A 17,450-nucleotide genomic window follows, 5' to 3' on the forward strand; every position below is an offset into this window, starting at 1 on the left:
TATATAAGCTTTTGACAGTTGCTTAACAGGTAACAGAAAAAATATGTAGAACATGTTCCTAAGTGAGAACATTTTGATGAAATAAATTTCTGTTAAAGGGAGGGGGAAGGCTAAAACTGGGTCAAACCCTTTGTCTTAATGAGGTAAGATTAAAATTCCTTTTTTGCATTTCCTAGTCAAGGTATTACAATGTCAGAGCCTCTTACCTCAGTGTCTCAGTCTCTAGAATGTGTGGCACAGGAAGTGTCAATTTCTAGCATTGCAGAAGCTCTTATTTTATCACTTGCTATTAAATTCTATCCTTACCTATTAAGATTAATAATTTCCTTATCTATTATTATACTTATACACAATTCATTTTAATAACTGACTATAAAGCAGTTGCAGTTTATTAACTAAAGGATTATATATGATCACTCAGCTTAGGATTTATAATATGAAAGCAATAAATGGCAAATTCCATTTCATTTTTCCCCTTTTGACACATCCTGACTGCATTCAGGAGTGAATTGGTTACAAGTTTATTCATAAATAGCATTCCTCAAAGTGGAAAATACAAACCAGAGGGGAAAGTTCCCTTTTGAGACACAAAATATAAGAAATAGGCAATAGCAGTGGCCAATTAATATCTATAAGGTCAAAGAAACATCTATCAATGACATGTTTAGACAAATGGCCTGATAAAATGATTTGGTTACCTTGATCTAGCTGTAAAAATATTTGTAGTGAACTTTTAGGTATTGCAAAATTCTTTAAAGCAGTTGCAATTCCAGCAGATACCTATCAAGAAAAAGCTTTTCATATTTTAGACCCCAAACCATTCCTAAATCAAGATACTTTTTAAAATAATATTGGCATTTCTTTTCCACAAGAGTGATGACACTTCTCAATCTCAATACACACTAATGTATATCATTTAGTGAAATTCCTTTTAAAAAACATAGATATGATGCAAACCAATGCTCTAAAAGCCCATTTAGTGGGATGGTCCCCACAGATCTGATAGGTTACTGTGACTGGCAATATTGGTGGGCCTTACTTCTATAATAGATGCTATATTACATGATGAAGAAGGTGAGATCTGTCTGAACAGATACAGTTAGCATCGCTTTCTGGGGAACAGGCCTAGGTGACATCTGGGAGTTTAGACTAGATAAAACCAAAAAAGGGAAGTCCTCTTGCAAGTCAGAGAATTGAATTTCAGGTTATAGACATAATCTAAGAGAACAAACAAAATTTCTTGATACAAACAAGGAGTCACTAATTAAGAACAGAATACTCTGGTCCAAGATAATTATGAGTTTTCAGATCAAATGGATCACACCTAGGGTATTCATATTCATGCCAGAAAATGCCATCACTATCCTTTCTATTTACATAAATCTTCATAAACTGGAGTTTTTGGTTCTTTACTTCAAAAAGCAATTACAAAAACAACTAGTTATCTTGGATAGAAACCTGCCACAACAGCTATAACATAAGATCCAAAGAGAATGATAATCAGAACTATAGCTATCTGAATGTGCTAGGGAAAATGCTTGTTCCTGCTAGCCAGATGAAAACCAGAGGAAAGCCATGAAAAGGGATTCCACAAAAGGTGAGTGTTTGAAGCAGGTGTTTCATCTCTGATCTGGTGAATCTTAGCTAGGGCTCCTTGGAGGACATGAACATCGGTAATGATTTCGCCTGAAGGATTGATGTAGGAACCGCAGGACTAGTTAGTAAGAGCACAGACTCTTCCTTGAGCAACTGAAATGAAGTCAAGAACTAAATTGATTCTGAATAACCACCTGTGCTAAGGGATTCATTTCATTTTGCAAGTTTGTAATAGCATGCTTAGTGTTTGCAAATCCTTGAGCCATAAGCCTGCTTTTCAAGCCCCACTGAAGTGATTTCTGACTGAATCATAAGGAAGTATATCCCCACTGCAGGAACTATTGAAGAGAAAATGAAAGCCCTGTGCTGCCCAGTTATTTGATAAACATATACTTTCAATCTTAGTCCTTTCATGCCAATAAGCTCCTAGATTCCTAAAAACATGCTTTCCTAATCTTGTGGTATGAGTCAAAACAGATGGATAGGGTACTAGATAACCAATACTGCTTATAACACATCAGTTTTCAATGAGAGTAGCATAAACTCTGTTGCTACAGATAAAAAAAAAATCTGCCCTGCATTGACTGGTTCCCATGGATAGTCTGGAAATGTTAGCTGCTTACCAGAGAGAGACATGTTACTAAAAGTCAGTCAAAGGGACATATATGGAAGTTAAAGTGTATGTGTGGTCCATTTGAAATTAAAGGAGGGGAAAGCCAAGATGGTGATTTAGTAGCAGTGAAAGCTGGAACTGTTCCAAGAATGCTCTCAAACCAACCTTAAAAGACTGCCTCAAAACAAAAGGAGTCACAAAACAGTTACAGGCCAGCCACAACAAGATACACCTGGATTCTTCTGACCTAGAAGGGAAACTGAGGACTGAAAGGCATGGGTGAAAATTAAAGATTAAAATGAAAGAGGCATAGAGAAGATAAGACACAGAGAGGGAGTTTTTGGAATCAGTGAAAGGCCAATTGATTCTAGAGTGCTTTAGAGGGTTTATTTAGATGTAAATGAATCAAAGAGAGCTCAGCTAATTCATAAAACAAAAGGGTACAGCAAATGTTTTTCACATAGGTGTACAAGGTTCTTCACAAAAAGACAAAAGGAAGCTGAAACTTTCTTCCTTCAGGAACCAACTTTTAAACTATTCAGGTGTCTTTCTTGACTTTCTAGCCTGTTTCAGGATTTCAGGATTTCTAGCCTGTTTATTCAGATAAGAGAGTTAAGTTTTTTTCTGATCTCTAGGAACTTTGCAGTCTGCCCATTGCCATTTTAACTATATGAAGTCACATGCTACATGACATCCCTCAAAGGCTGTTTCAGTTCCGTTCCTTAACCAGATAAGTTCAACCCCAAGCCAATTTCTCTGATAGAATTATTCAATATAAATCAGTCCTGTGAATTATTAAATATATAGATACAAGACTGACTCAAGAACTCCTTGCTCTTTGGAATCAGCTTTTGAATACAGATTTATCATTCCCATGACTTGTTATGTCTGAACTCCTTCAAAAACCAACAAAGAGACAGAGTGAGGGGACTCTCCTGTGGAAAACAACTTGAAAGGTAGACAGAGAGTCAATTTTCATGGGATTAAGGAGAACTAGAAGTAAAATTAAACATAAAGGAGTGCTGGTTGACCATACTACACCAGGTTCCAAGCCTGGACATAAGCCTAAGCCAAGAGCAGAGCACCCTACACTCCCATCAAGAAGTCCCAGGCCCTGACATCAGCCCTCAGGGAGGCCTTGAAGTCTATAGCACTTGGCCCTTTCAAGCCTGTGGGACAGCTCTAGCCACAGGGAAAATTAGTTCACAGTACTAAGTCCGCACCCATCAGCAGAGGAGATAGAATCAGTAGTTTTCAGAATTCCCAGACCACAGGCCAAAAAAAAAAAAAAAAAAAAAAACACTGGGAAAATGAGCAAACCACAAAAGAACCACCTAAGCATAGAAAATTTCTATGGTGACAAAGATCAAGGCCAAATTCAATAGAGACTGGTGAGATCAAAGCAAGTACATGCAAAACTTCAAAGAAAAATTGAAAATGGCTTCAGGAACTAGAAGAACTCAAAAAGGAATTAAAAAATCAAATTATGAGAGGTAGAAGAAAAATGGGGGAAAGTAATGCAAAAAGAGCAATTTATAAAGCAAAAATTGGTGAAGTGGAAAAAGAAGCACAAAAAATACAGTGAAGAAAAGAGTCCTTTAAAAAACAGAACTGATCTATTTAAAAAGGTAAAAAAAATCCATTGAAGAAAAGAGTACCATGAAAAGTAGAATGGATCAAATGGTGTTATCAAAAAATGGGCAAATTTAGTGAAAAAAGAGGGATAAAGGTGATGAGGTGATAGGAGGAGGAATGAAAGGGATAGCTGAGTGTAGGGAAGGGATGAATGAGGTGGCATATTGGATGGCAAGGGAATGAAAGGGAGTATACAGGAGGGTAGCTTGAAAAGGCTTAACACTGAGGCTAGAGACAGAGGATACTGGGGGAGATAGGCTGAACCCTTCAAGGTGAGGAAAGGTATCTCTATAGGTACAAAGGAGTTGGGTCAATCATAAATTATTTAAATCTGCCTTGAGGGCTTCTCTTGTTAGTTTCTAAAGTCCCTTTCAGAGAGGAGTCAAGAGGACTCCTCCCTGCCAGTGAAACTGATGGCAGGAGGAAGTCTCAGGTAAGGACTTCCTGCCAAGATGGATGCCCACAGTTCCCTCAAGAAATAAAAGAAAATAATTCCTTCCCTCTTTAGCCCTTGCCTTAATCTTAGACACAATGATTCACCAGAGGGTTTGAGTAGGGGATTATTAATGTCAGGAATAATCAGAAGGAGAGAGGGGTTTTGGGTTTTCTAATAGCCACTAGAGAGAAAGCTGAAGGTGGGGGAAGAGTCACAGGAGAGAGTTAGACTGAGAGAGCCTACTCTTCAGTCAGGAAGATTTGACTGTCTTAAAGTAAAGTATTTACTAGATCGATAAAATAAGGGATAGCTTGATTTAAGGATGTCCTACTTGCCTACAGAAAACTAAACCCACAATGTCTAATCACCAAAACCACCCTTCCTCCCAGAGCCCAAAGGGAAATTCAGGGAAGATAACAGGGGTATAATATGGAGAGGTCAGGGAGAGGTCCAGAGAAATCAGCTAGGTTCAAATTGCCAGAGACAAAAGCACAGGCCAAGGCCAAAGCTAAAACCAAAAGCAGAGCCTCAGTTGGAACTTCCGCTCTCTTCAAGCCTCAGGTTCCAACTGCCTTTTTGTGAACATTCTAAGACTTCTAACTGCCAGGATGTTTACAATTGACTCTTGCGAGAGCAAAAGCCTCTGTTGCATCTTTGCATTACAGTCTGCTCATTTGTCTTTTGAAAATTTGCACCTTGCAACATTTTCTGGTTGCTAAGATCTAAAGGATTACTACTCTTATTCTAAGCTAAACTATAACTATGCTTTTATCCCTAAGTTTTTCAAAATAATAAAAAGGGTTGTTATCTCTTAAAGTATGCTAAGACTAATCATAAGCTAAAACTAAGATGGGTTATAGTAAAGGCATAGGAAAGGAATGTGGATTTAAGTTTTGCAAAAATTTTTGAACAGAAAGGAAAAGCAGATTAAATGAAAACATTCACATACAGTCTTAAAGCTTAACATTTGCTAACTAAAACAAAGTAATAAATTCTATCTATGTACTTATCTAATTTCATGAACTAACAACAAAAGTATCAACTAAGAAAATTTCTGCAATCTAAATTTCTAAATTCCAATTCACCTTCTAAAGTTAGTATATGAACATGTTAGTACACTTATGTCTATGTTAGAAACGTTAGTAAGAAAAGATAAGACTAAAATTATTTGTAAGACTTTTGTTTAAACTATAGACTTAAGCTACGTATAATATTTACAAAGAAAGTTTAGAAAACTCTGTCCCTGTTCTAACTTATCAAACTAACTAACTGTCCCTGTGTGTTAGTAAAACTTATTGCTAAGGGTTAGTAAGCAAAATTTACATATTTACATTTTTACAAGAAATGTCAGGTGATTTGAGTAGAAGATTTCTGAACCAAAGTGGAAAATTCTAAGCTAAGGCAGATAAACTTCTCTCTTAGGTGTAAGTTTGTGTTTCACATGTAGATGTGAAGTTGGAAAAATGTTCTATGTGTTGTCTAGTATGACCTATCCATGTAATGGAGTGTTACATACTTACTCCTCTGGAATTCTTCTGCAAAGTGTATGTACTGCATGGATAAAATCTAAAGTGTTGGATGCAGTGAGAATTCTGTTGGGTGTAAGTTATGTTTTTCAAATGCATGGGTCCAACGCTGCTCCAATGATCCTCTTCACAGTGTGGTTGTTGTCCTTTACATTGATTGTGTATTCAGTCACGGATGTCTTTTGTAGTCTTCAGGTTTGCTGTCCTTGTGATGATCTGTGAAGTCAGCAATGCCTCACTTGTGTTGTTTGATGTTATCCCTTACTTGTCAACTTGCACTGGAACTGATGTTCTGGTTTGTTGACTTGTGTCATTTGATGTACCCGTGTTTGTCATGTTGCACTGGAACTGATGTTCTGGTATGTTGACTTGTGTCAGGAACAAAGTTCAAATGTCCATGAAACATGATTAATCTTTTCTTCTTTCTTTTTTCTTTGTGGTTTAATAAAGATGATTACAGGTAGCAAGATTTCATGATAAAATCTTTTGTGCTTTCATTTATTTGTCGATGTCAGTGTCTAGGTCTTGGATTGATTGCAAATCAAATGTGTCTTCTTCTGCTGTTGATTCTTTTTCATTGTCATAATGGTTTATGGATGATTCTTTTAAGTTGTAATTGGGTTTGGGATAATCATTTGGGTATAAAATTTGGTGTAATATGTGATTGTTCACTGGTTCTTGGTCTAATTGTGGTTCTGATTCATGCTCTCATTGTTGTTCTAATTGCTGCTCTGGTTCTATGGTCTCATGTATAGGCTGTGGACTTATTTGACTGATTGGTTGGTGCTAATTGATCATTGTGCTGTATAATATCTGGGCCTTGTGGTCATTATTGGGACATGTCTTTTGCTGGCTTGACATGAGTGACATGGAACCAAGGATCCCTCCCTTTAACTTTTATTGCACTAGGAGTTGTTAAAATTATCCGAGATGGGCCATGCCACTTGGGTTCTAACACAGACTTCCTACTGAAGTTTCTGATGTAAACATAATCTCCAGGTTGGAAGTTGTGCAGAAATCAAAGGGTACTCTTTGATTTATCAAACCTATTTTTTGAAGTTGATTTAAGTGTTTGCTTGAGTAATTTAATGTACTCATAGAGTTTGCATTCCATTCCCAGGTGTGATAATTTGTGAATGCTTTGAGGTGACTTGCCATGGAAAGGTGGATGGCTATACAGCATTTCAAATGGTGATAAGTATGTAATGCTGTTGGGTTGGCATCTGAAGTGGAATAGTGCCAATGGTAAAGCATCAGGCCATTTCATATGAGATTCTGCACAGATTTTGGCTACTAGAGTCTTCAAAGATCAATTCACTCGTTAAAACTATCCACTGGATTGTGGTCTGTATATTGAGTGAAGCTGTTGTTTGATTCTTAAGGCCTCATAAACTATAACTAAACTCTTATTAGTGAAATGGGACCCAGAATCTGAAGCAATATGTAAAGGAACAGAGAATCTGGGTATTAATTCTCTCAGTAAGACTTTCACAACAAACGCTGAAGTGTTACATTTGGCTGGGAAAGTTCCTGGCCCTTAGTTAATCTATCCACTATCACTAATGCATATCTGTAACTTTGACTCCTTGGCATAGTGATATAATTGATTTGTAAGTATTCGAATGGTGTATAGGCTAGTGGTTTGCCTCCCAGACTGTGGACTTTTGTAATTGTCTGGTTGAATTGCATACAAATTCTGCACCTCTGTGAAACTCTCATAGCAACTTCATATATGCCCCTTGCATTCCAATACCTAGTTATGGAATCTGCCATGCCCATAATACAGGGATTTAGGCAACATAGGTTTTCCATTTGTCCCCAGCCAAACTCCTTTAGCTAAGTATGCACCTTGATGTTTCTTCCAATTCTTCACTTCCTTTGGGGAGAAAGCATTTTTGAGATCATCTTCTTCCACCAAAGATAAGTTTAGAATTGTATTTGGTCCATACTTCACTGCGAATTTGGCTGTGATATCTGCATGTTTGTTCCCTGATTCCAATGGCTCTTGAATCTTAGTGTGAGTCTTGCAGTGAATGACTGACACTTGGGCTAGTAATTGGATTGTGTCCAACAACTGATTAATTAAATTCCCATACAGTATCTGTTTGGCATTTGATGTAATGAAGCCTCGATTTTTCCAGAGTTCACCAGAATGATGCACAACTCCAAAAGCATAACGAGAATTGGTAAAAATGTTCATTTTGCAATTTTCGGCAAGCTTCAGAGTGTGTATCAATCCGACCAATTCTGCCCTTTGAGCACTCATGGTGGATGGTAATGATGAACACCAAAGGGTTTCGGAGGCTGTCACTATGGCTGCTCTGGTATATCTCTGATTGTCTACTATTATATGATGATCCATCTGTGAATTTTGTCAAATCAGGGTTTTCTATGGGCTTATCGTATAAATCTGCCCTTGTTTTATGCACGATGTTAAGCGTGTCTTCACAGATGTGTAGACTTTGTCCCTCCAGAGGTAAATCTGGGATCAGAATCACAGGATTTAAGCTTATGCACCAGTGAAAAGTTGTTTTCATTAGCCAACAAGATTGCTTGGTATTGTGATATTCTTTGGGAGGTGAACGTTTGTAGTGTGGTGTTTCTTAAAGTAGATTCCACTTGGTCTGGGGAAAATACTTTCATAGGAAGATGCTTTTCTAATCATGATGGCTACAGCAGCAATAGCTCTTAAACAGCTTGGCATTCCACAGATTACTGAATCTAATTTCAAGCTATAATAGGCGACTGGTCTTAGGGTATTCCCTGATTGTGTGAGAACACTAGAGGCTATCCCTTTATCCTCGTGGATGTAAAGGAGGAATGGTTCATCATGATCAGGGATACCTAGGGCTGGTGCTGATAGAGTGAGTGATTTTAATTTCTCTATAGCATGGATATGGTCTTTTGATAGTTTTAATGGTTCTGGAACTTCCTTCATGCTTAGCTCTATCAGAGGTTTAGAGATAAGAGCATAACCTGGAATCCAGTTTCTACAGAAGCTCGTTACTCCTATAATTCCCCTGAGCTTCCTCTTGGTCTTAGGCAAGCTTAAACAAGTATATCTTGTGTTCTCTTTTGGGAAATCTTTCTGGAGCCTTATTCTAGGATGAATCCTAAATTATTTACCTCTTTCATCACAAATTGAAGTTTGGTTTTGGAAATTTTATGACCCCTTTTGCCTACCTTTTTAATTGAGTGTACACTATCTGTATAACAGACTTCAGAAGACGATGACATTAGCAGAATGTCATCAACATAATGTACCATTTTGCTGTCTTGGAAAGTGATCGACTCAAGGTCTTTCTAGAATTTGACAGAAGACCAAAGCTGAATCTGAAAAACCCTGGGGCAAACGGGTCCATTGGATGGATTTGCCTTCCAATGTGAAAGTGAACAGCTTCTGGCTGTCTCTGTGCAGAGGAACAGAGAGGTATGCAGAGCTCAGGTCCAGAACAGTAAACCAAGCAGCTTCTGGTGGTATTGCTGCTATGATTCGTGATGGACTTGGTACCACAGCATAGGTCTTTTGCACATTGTTGTTGATTGCTCTGAGATCTTGTACTAAGCACCATTGAGTCTTCCCATCAGGAGATAATTTGGCTTTCTTTACAGGCATGATTGGGGTGTTATATTGTGAGAAGCCATATTTTAATATACCCTGCTTTAATAAACTCTCTATGATGGGTTTCACTCCCTCAATCACTTCTTGGCTAAGTCTGAACTGAGGAATTCTTGGAGGTAAACCTTCTTTTACCTCTATTTTTATTGGTTCTGCTGATAAAATGCTGCCCACGTCATTAGAATTTTTAGCCCACACGTAATCAGGAATATTGTTAGGAACCTCATAGATGTTGTCATTTGATTGGTAAGTTGGTTCCTCACTACATGGGTCTAAAAATAAATTGGGATGGTATTTCAGAGATCTCTTGGGTAGGTGGAGATAGATTTGTCCATCCGGTTGACATTGGATGGTGGCAGCCAATTTACACAGGAGATCTTGCCCCACGAGGTTCGAAGGACACGATGGCATCAATAAAAAGGTGTGTTCGAGAGTTAGAAGGCCAAATTTTACCATTTTAACTTTTAGCTTCGGGACTTGTTGGGCTATCCCAGAATCTCCTCTCGCTCTCAAACTACCCTGATATTGGCATCCTTTGGGTGCGTCACATAAAACAGAACATGTTGCACCAGTGTCCAATAATCCTTCATAGTGTACCCCCCCCCAATTTCTAAGGTAACTAGTTATTCTCCACTGTCATTGGACTTCACTGGCACTAGGGGTAATAAAGAATCCTCAGTTTTGTGTGTGCACTTATTATTGATCCAGTATCACATATGGTCATTTGTATCTAAACCAGAACTTCCTATAGTACCATCAGGCAAGTCAAGTTTAGAATCAGAAGAACAATAGAAGGCAGGCTTAGAGAGTTTTCTCTCTCTCTCTCATTAAGAGCTGGAGAGTCATTATCAGTTGTGCAAACTTCATGTTGGTTTTTGCTAAGGGCTGCAGAAATGGAGGTTTGGTCTGATTCACTATCCACTCTGTTATCTAAAGAACCGTCAAAACCCAAATAAGAAGTTTTCCCATTGGTTGTATCTGGGAATGTATGGTAGTTAGTTTGTGTTCCCTTCAACACCTCTGGTACGACTGCTGACACATGAGCTGACTGAAGTTCCCTACTTTGCCCTGAAGTTTGTGTGGCTGAAGTCAGATGGTTTTTGTCTTCAATCACTGAACAAACTTCATTGATGTTACTAAGCACACTGGTTACTGGGGATGACAACTGCTCCCTTTCCCTTCCCCAAGCTTCTGGTTGGAATTCTTCAGCTAAGGGGTTGAGAAAGGTGGGTTTAGAATTTCCTAAGCAGCTGTCAGCACCCTGCAACTCAGTGGGTTGCACTTTTAAAGTTAAGTCTTTGCCAACATACTGATTTGGTTGCTCTCTATCCTCTTTCTGTGACATTGTGTCTGAAGCAAGTGAATGGGATTTGACTTTGGGATCTAACTCCCCCAAGGTTACTAAATGCATTCTTTTCTGAATACATTGTAAATCCTTGCCATAATGTTCTTTATCCAAGCTGCCCAGTTGTTTTAGACTTGGAATAAAGAGAGGAGTTTGAGGCTTTGATGACTTTGAACAAGATTGCAAAGATTCATGATGCAAGCTGTTGCAAATGCTTGTATGATCCTTATGCTTCTCATCCAATGTTTTTGTGATGGAATGAGAAAGCGGACTCCTTATGTAGTCATCTTCACTATTGCCATATATTTCTCTGCGCATTTGCATTATGTCCTCCCATTGTTGATTATCTGCCACAGACATATTTTTATATTCTGTGCAGCTTGCTTGAGACATCTGTTCTGTTTTGCCCAGTTTTTCAATTTTATTTTCCCCACTCAGACTATATATCCTCACACCCAAATTATAATTATTAGACCTTTTTAAATTAGGAATCTTGATTCATAACGACTTTGGCTTCGTTCCCATCTGTATGTATCTTTCCATTTCTTTTAGGGATGGAGATTGACTAAATTTCTTGCATGAATGGCTACAGCAAGGACCATCATGCTTGCTTTCCTCACTTCTCTTTGTATCATTATTGTTTTTGGACCATTTTGTGTTATAATAGGTCCATCTTGTACCTCTGTCTCTTTGGCTATAATTGTCATTTTTGATAAAGTCAATTTGTTGTCGAAATTTACAAAATTTGAGATATGACCTGGACATCCACAAAGAAAACACCAAGTGGAAAATTATTTTGGTCTTTGGGTGTTAATTGTAGGTTGCCTGTATTGATTATGGCTCTTCTAGTTTGAAGGGCAAAATTTTTTACCTCTTCTAATTTTTTTATCGTTTTATTTGTTTCAACTGTTTTTTCAAATCTGCTATCAGTTCGTCCTTGTCTGAGTCTGTCTGTCTTGCTACCCTTGCTTCTTTCTGCTTTGAATCATGGATTTATGAAGCATGCTTTCTTACATCCTCCGGTGGCAGTGATTCCCACTGTGGACAGTTTTCCCTAAAATAATTTTGGATTGGTATTGATGTTCCTTTTACAAATTGCCTATGGATGTGATCTATGGTTTCCTGGGCATGTGTATCACGTAATCCTAGGATTGTTTCTGCTGCCTCTAATACTCTATCCAGGAAACTACTAGGATGTTCCTCTTCTCCCTGTTTTAATTTTTCAGATTTTGCCATGAATTTGGCCTTTTTGCATGGATCCTCATTGCTTCTAATAAATCAGTTCTACATTGGATAAGGTACATAAGTTTGGCATATTGAGTAAAATCTATGTCCTGGTGGACTAATGGCCAGGCTGCTAAATTTGGGTTTGTCCTCATTTCATTTAGGAATTTTTCCTTTTCTGAGGAAGTGTAAAATTCCTCTAAAAGAAATTCCACATCATCGAAACTGGGATTGAATAGTGTGAATACCTTTTTTAATTCTTTAATGCTTTTCAATGATTTCTCAAAAAATTTTGGAAAATGTCTCTTTAGCACCTCCATGTCACTTGGGGTGAAAGCTTTGTATGTTTTTACATGCACTACTCCTTCACCAGGCTGTACGATTGTTCTCTCTATGATTGGTAAAAGTGAAACTATGGGGAGCAGCTGGGTAGCTCAGTGAAGTGAGAGTCAGGTCTAGAGACAGGAGGTCCTAGGTTCAAACCTGGCCTCAGCCACTTCCCAGCTGTGTGACCCTGGGCATGTCACTTGACCCCCATTTCCCACCCTTACCATTCTTCCACCTATGAGACAATACACCAAAGTACAAGGGTTTAAAAAAAATCTAAAAAAAAAAAGTGAAACTATGGCATTTGCGGATGGTTGGTTGTTATTGGCCTTTGATGCGTTAGTGGTGGTATTATTCTCTGGGTATTTGGACTCCACGATCTCTAGCTGGAGAATTGTGTGCTTCTCCAGTTCCTTTCCTTTCCTTATTTGTTTCAATACTTGGAATAGTAGTTTGATGTTATCTACTAGTTCCCCAGAATGAGCATCTTTCTTTGTTGTTGTAATCGAATTGAAATATTGCCACAGGTGAGAGAAAACATTTTTCGAGACCATTAGATATTGCCAGATTGTTAGGATTATGGCTATGGCAGTTGGGATGAAGCAAATACATTTGGCCTGGGTCAGAGCACACCATTTATAATAATCATAGATATCCAGAACTTGTCGCACGAAATTAGGGACCCTTATAAAACAAAAATCAATAACACCTTGCATAAGAGACCATAAAATCATTGAGATGCTAGATAGGATGAATGTTATCCTAGCTAACTTTTAAAGACCCTTCTTTGCATCACTTCCTGTGCCTTCTCCCCACTTTACAGGGACCAATTACAGTTTTAGAAGTTTGTTAGGACTGCCCAGGGGGCATCAGTCATTTCTGAGTTGTCACCCACATTAGCATGTGGGTTGAGGACCACCCCACACTTAGGAGTTAAGTAGGTAGTATACACTTCTGGTGATTAAATTTAAAAGTAAGTGAGGGGAGAGTTAATCCCATCTTCACAGTCATGATAAAAAATAGTTTACTCATCATATTACAAGAGGTTGTCAAAGAAAACTGCCCTGATATTCTTGGACAGAAGAGTAAAACAAAAATTTTAAGAATCCACAGATCACCTTTTGCAATAAATACCCAATGGCAATTACCAGGAATGTTATAGCCAAAGTAAAGAGCTCCCAGGCCAACGAGAAAATACTGTAAGCAGCCAGAAATAAATAATTCAAATATCATGGAGCACAAGTCAAGATTACACAGGATCTGGCAACTTCTACATTGAAGGATTGGAAGGCATGGAATATGATATATATGATATTCTGTAAAGCAAAGAAACTGGGTTTATAATCAAAAATCACCTACCCATCAAATCTGACTATATTCTTTCAGGAGAAAGTATGGTCATTTAGGTTTCCAAGCATTCCTGAAGAAAAGAATACACAGATGGTAATCATAGCTATGAATGTAAATGCAATTAGCTCACCAATAAAATGAAATGAATAGCAGAGTTAAAAAGCAGAATTCTGCTATATGTTGTTTACAAGAAACACATTTGAGGCAGGTAAACATGTAGAATAAGGGGAAGGGGATTATGCAGAATCTATTGGGCTTCCACTGAGATAAAAAAAGCAAGAATAGCAATCATGATCTTGGACAAAGCTAAAGCAAAAATAGATCTGATAAAAAAGAGATAAGGAAGGTAATTACATCTTTTTTTTTTAATTGTTTTTTTTAAACCCTTAACTTCTGTGTATTGACTTATAGGTGGAAGAGTGGTAAGGGTAGGCAATGGGGGTCAAGTGACTTGCCCAGGGTCACACAGCTGGGAAGTGTCTGAGGCCGGATTTGAACCTAGGACCTCCCGTCTCTAGGCCTGGCTCTCAATCCACTGACCTACCCAGCTGCCCCGGTAATTACATCTTGATAAAAAATAATATAGACAATGAAGTAATACCAGTACTTCACTGATATACACCAAATGGTATAGCATTCACATTTTTAAAAGAGAAACTAAAGGAGCTTAAGGAGAAAATAGACAGTAAAACTATACTAAAGTGGGGGACCTCAACTTTCCCCTATCAGAATTAGAGAAATCTAACAAAAAAACAAGAAAGAAGTAAAGGAAATGAATGAAATTTTAGAAAAGTTAGATTTAATAGCTATCTGGAGAAACTGAACAGAGATTAAAAAGGAATATACCTTCTTTCAGCAGTACATGATACATATACAAAAACCAGTCATAAACTAGGGCATAAAAACTTCACAACCAGTTGTAGAAAAGAAGAAATAATAAATGCAACTTTTCCAGATTATAATACAATAAAAATATAATCAATAATGGTTTATGTAATGACAAATTAAAAATTAGTGGGAAACTAAATAATTTAATTCTTCCAAACAGGTGGGTCAAAGAACAAATCATAGAAACAAACATAGATTCCATTTTAACAATGAGGAGACAACATTTCAAAATTTATGACATATAGCCAAAGCAATATTCGGGGCAAAATTTATATCTTTGAATGCTTATATCTAGAGAAAAAGAAGATCAATGAATTGAGTATGAAACTTAAAAAAAAAGTAGAAAAAGAACTGTTGTGAGGAAGATTATTTAGTTATTATGTAGGAGACTTAGCAGGAAGGGCTGGAGAATTCCACATGGAATGGGGAAGCAGGAAGTGGTTTGCTCTCTCTCTGAGAAGGACTCCATGGTGGTTGGGACAAGCTGTCACTGACCCTGGGAGACCTCAGAGGTAGTGGAGTTGTACCCTGATTCCTTGGGATCTTGGAGTGTGGTGAAGGTTGGAAGCAGAGGACATCAATCCTGCATGACAGCACTGAGTAGGGGAGTGACCTGTGGTCTGGTGGACAGCTTGCAGACTTCCTCTTCCTACTGGGCTACTTTGAATCATCAGTTCTGGAAGAGTTGGTTCCTGGCATCCTGAAAACATCTCTGGACTCTGCAGTGAGGGTTCCCACTCCAGGCCTGTTATTCTCTGGGCCCTGCGTGGCTTAGGCCATGTTTAGTGTAGATAAGTCCCTTACCTCTCCCTATGATTTGCCCTTACTTTGAAAGTGTAGAAACCCTTATTCCCATCCTTTACTGTTGTTTCCCTCAATTAAACTGTTATAAACTTTTGCCTTTTGCCTGCTGGTTCCATAGGCCCTTGCCTAGGTGGGGCTGAGTCACTGTTATGGCCTAACTGCCATTTCTTTCAACAGTCACCTCCTTAGCAGTTAAAACCCAGTCTCCCTATCTTGTTTGGTCCTGCCTTCAGACATTCCTGTCACCCTCACACCCCATTGTGAACCCACATTTAATATTCAAGTCTACTTCCCTGGTTTTCCCCCATTATAGAACAAGTTAAAAATCCTCAATTGAAGACTAAATAGGAAATCCTAAAAAAAAATAATTAATTAATAAAATTGAAACTAAAAGAGCTGTTGTACTAGTAATTAAGAGTAGGATTTGGTTCTGTGAGAAAAAAGAGAATCAAATAACCTGTAACAAAAATGAAAAAAGTGAATTCACCTCCAATGAAGAGAGAATTAAAGTAATGATTAGGAACTATTTTGCCCAATTATATGCCAATAAATCTGACAATCTAGGAGAAATGGATGAATATTTTTAAAAATATAAATTACCTAGATTAATAAAAGAGGAAGTAAAACACTTAAATAATCTCATCTCAGAAAAAGAAATTAAACAAGCCATCAATAAACTCCCCAAGAAAAACTCCCCATAGCCAGATGGACTCAAAAATGAATTTTATAAAACATTTAGTGAACGATTAATCCAAATACTATTTAAACTATTTGGCAAAATAAGCAAAGAAAGAGCCCTATCAAATTCTTTTCATGACACAAATATGGTGCTGATGCCTAAGGCAGGAAGACCCAAAACAAAGAAAATTACAGACCAATTTCCTTAACGAATATTGATGCAAAAATCTTAAATAAAATACTAGCAGAGACTACAATAATAATCACATGGATTATTCACTATGACCAGGTGGGATTTATACCAGGAATGCAAGACTGGTTTAATATTAGGAAAACTATCAGCATAATTGATCATATCAATAATGAGACTAACAGAAATCACATTATTATTTCAATAAATGCAAAAAAAGCCTTTGACAATATACAACACCCATTCCCATTAAAAAAAACTAGAAAGCAAAGAAATAAAAAGGCCTTTTCCTAAAATAATAAGTACTATCTATCTAAAGCAATCAGAAATTATAACCTATATGGGGATAAGTTAGAAGCCTCCCCAAAAAAATCAGAAGTGAGACAAGGATGCCCATTATTACCACCATTATTTAATATTGTACTAGAAATGCTACTTTTACCAATAAAAGAAGAAAAAGAAATTGAAGGAGTTAAAGTAAACAGTGAGGAAACTAAAGTATCACATTTATGGATGATAATGTTGGCAAACCTAGAGAATCTTAGAGAATCAACTAAAGAATTAGTTGAAATAATGAATAACTTTAGCAAAGTTGCAAGATATAAAATAAATCCAAACAAATAATCAGCATTTCCATATATATTCAACAAAGTCCAGCAGCAAAAGTTAGAAAGAGAAATTTCATTTGAAATCTCTGTAGACAATATAAAACTCTTGGGAATCTATTTGCCAAGACAAACAGGAATTATATGAACACAATTACAAAACACGTTACACACAAATAAAGTTAGATCTACACAATTTAAAAAACATTAATTGCTCATAGTTAGGCAGAATTCTTATAATAAAAATGACAATTCTACTTAAATTAATTTACTTATTAAGTGCCATATGAATCAAACTACCAAAAAACTATTTTATAGAACTGGAAAAAATAAGAAAATTCATCTGGAAGAACAAAAGATCAAAAATGTCAATGGAACTAATGAAAAAAATTGTGAAGGATGTTGGCCTAGCAATACCAGATCTTAAACTATAAAGTGCTAATCATTAGAACAATATAATATTGTCTAAGAAATAGAAAAAATGGATCAATGGAATAGATTAGGAGTAAGTGACCTCAGCAATCTAGTGTCCTGTTATGGGGTAAAATAGTTCAGAGTTAGTGAAGATCAGCAGTATTAGAGTATGGCATCTTTTTAGTCCAAATGATAAAACA

Source organism: Gracilinanus agilis, chromosome 4, assembly GCF_016433145.1.
Source record: "Gracilinanus agilis isolate LMUSP501 chromosome 4, AgileGrace, whole genome shotgun sequence".
Classification (NCBI taxonomy): Eukaryota; Metazoa; Chordata; class Mammalia; order Didelphimorphia; family Didelphidae; genus Gracilinanus; species Gracilinanus agilis.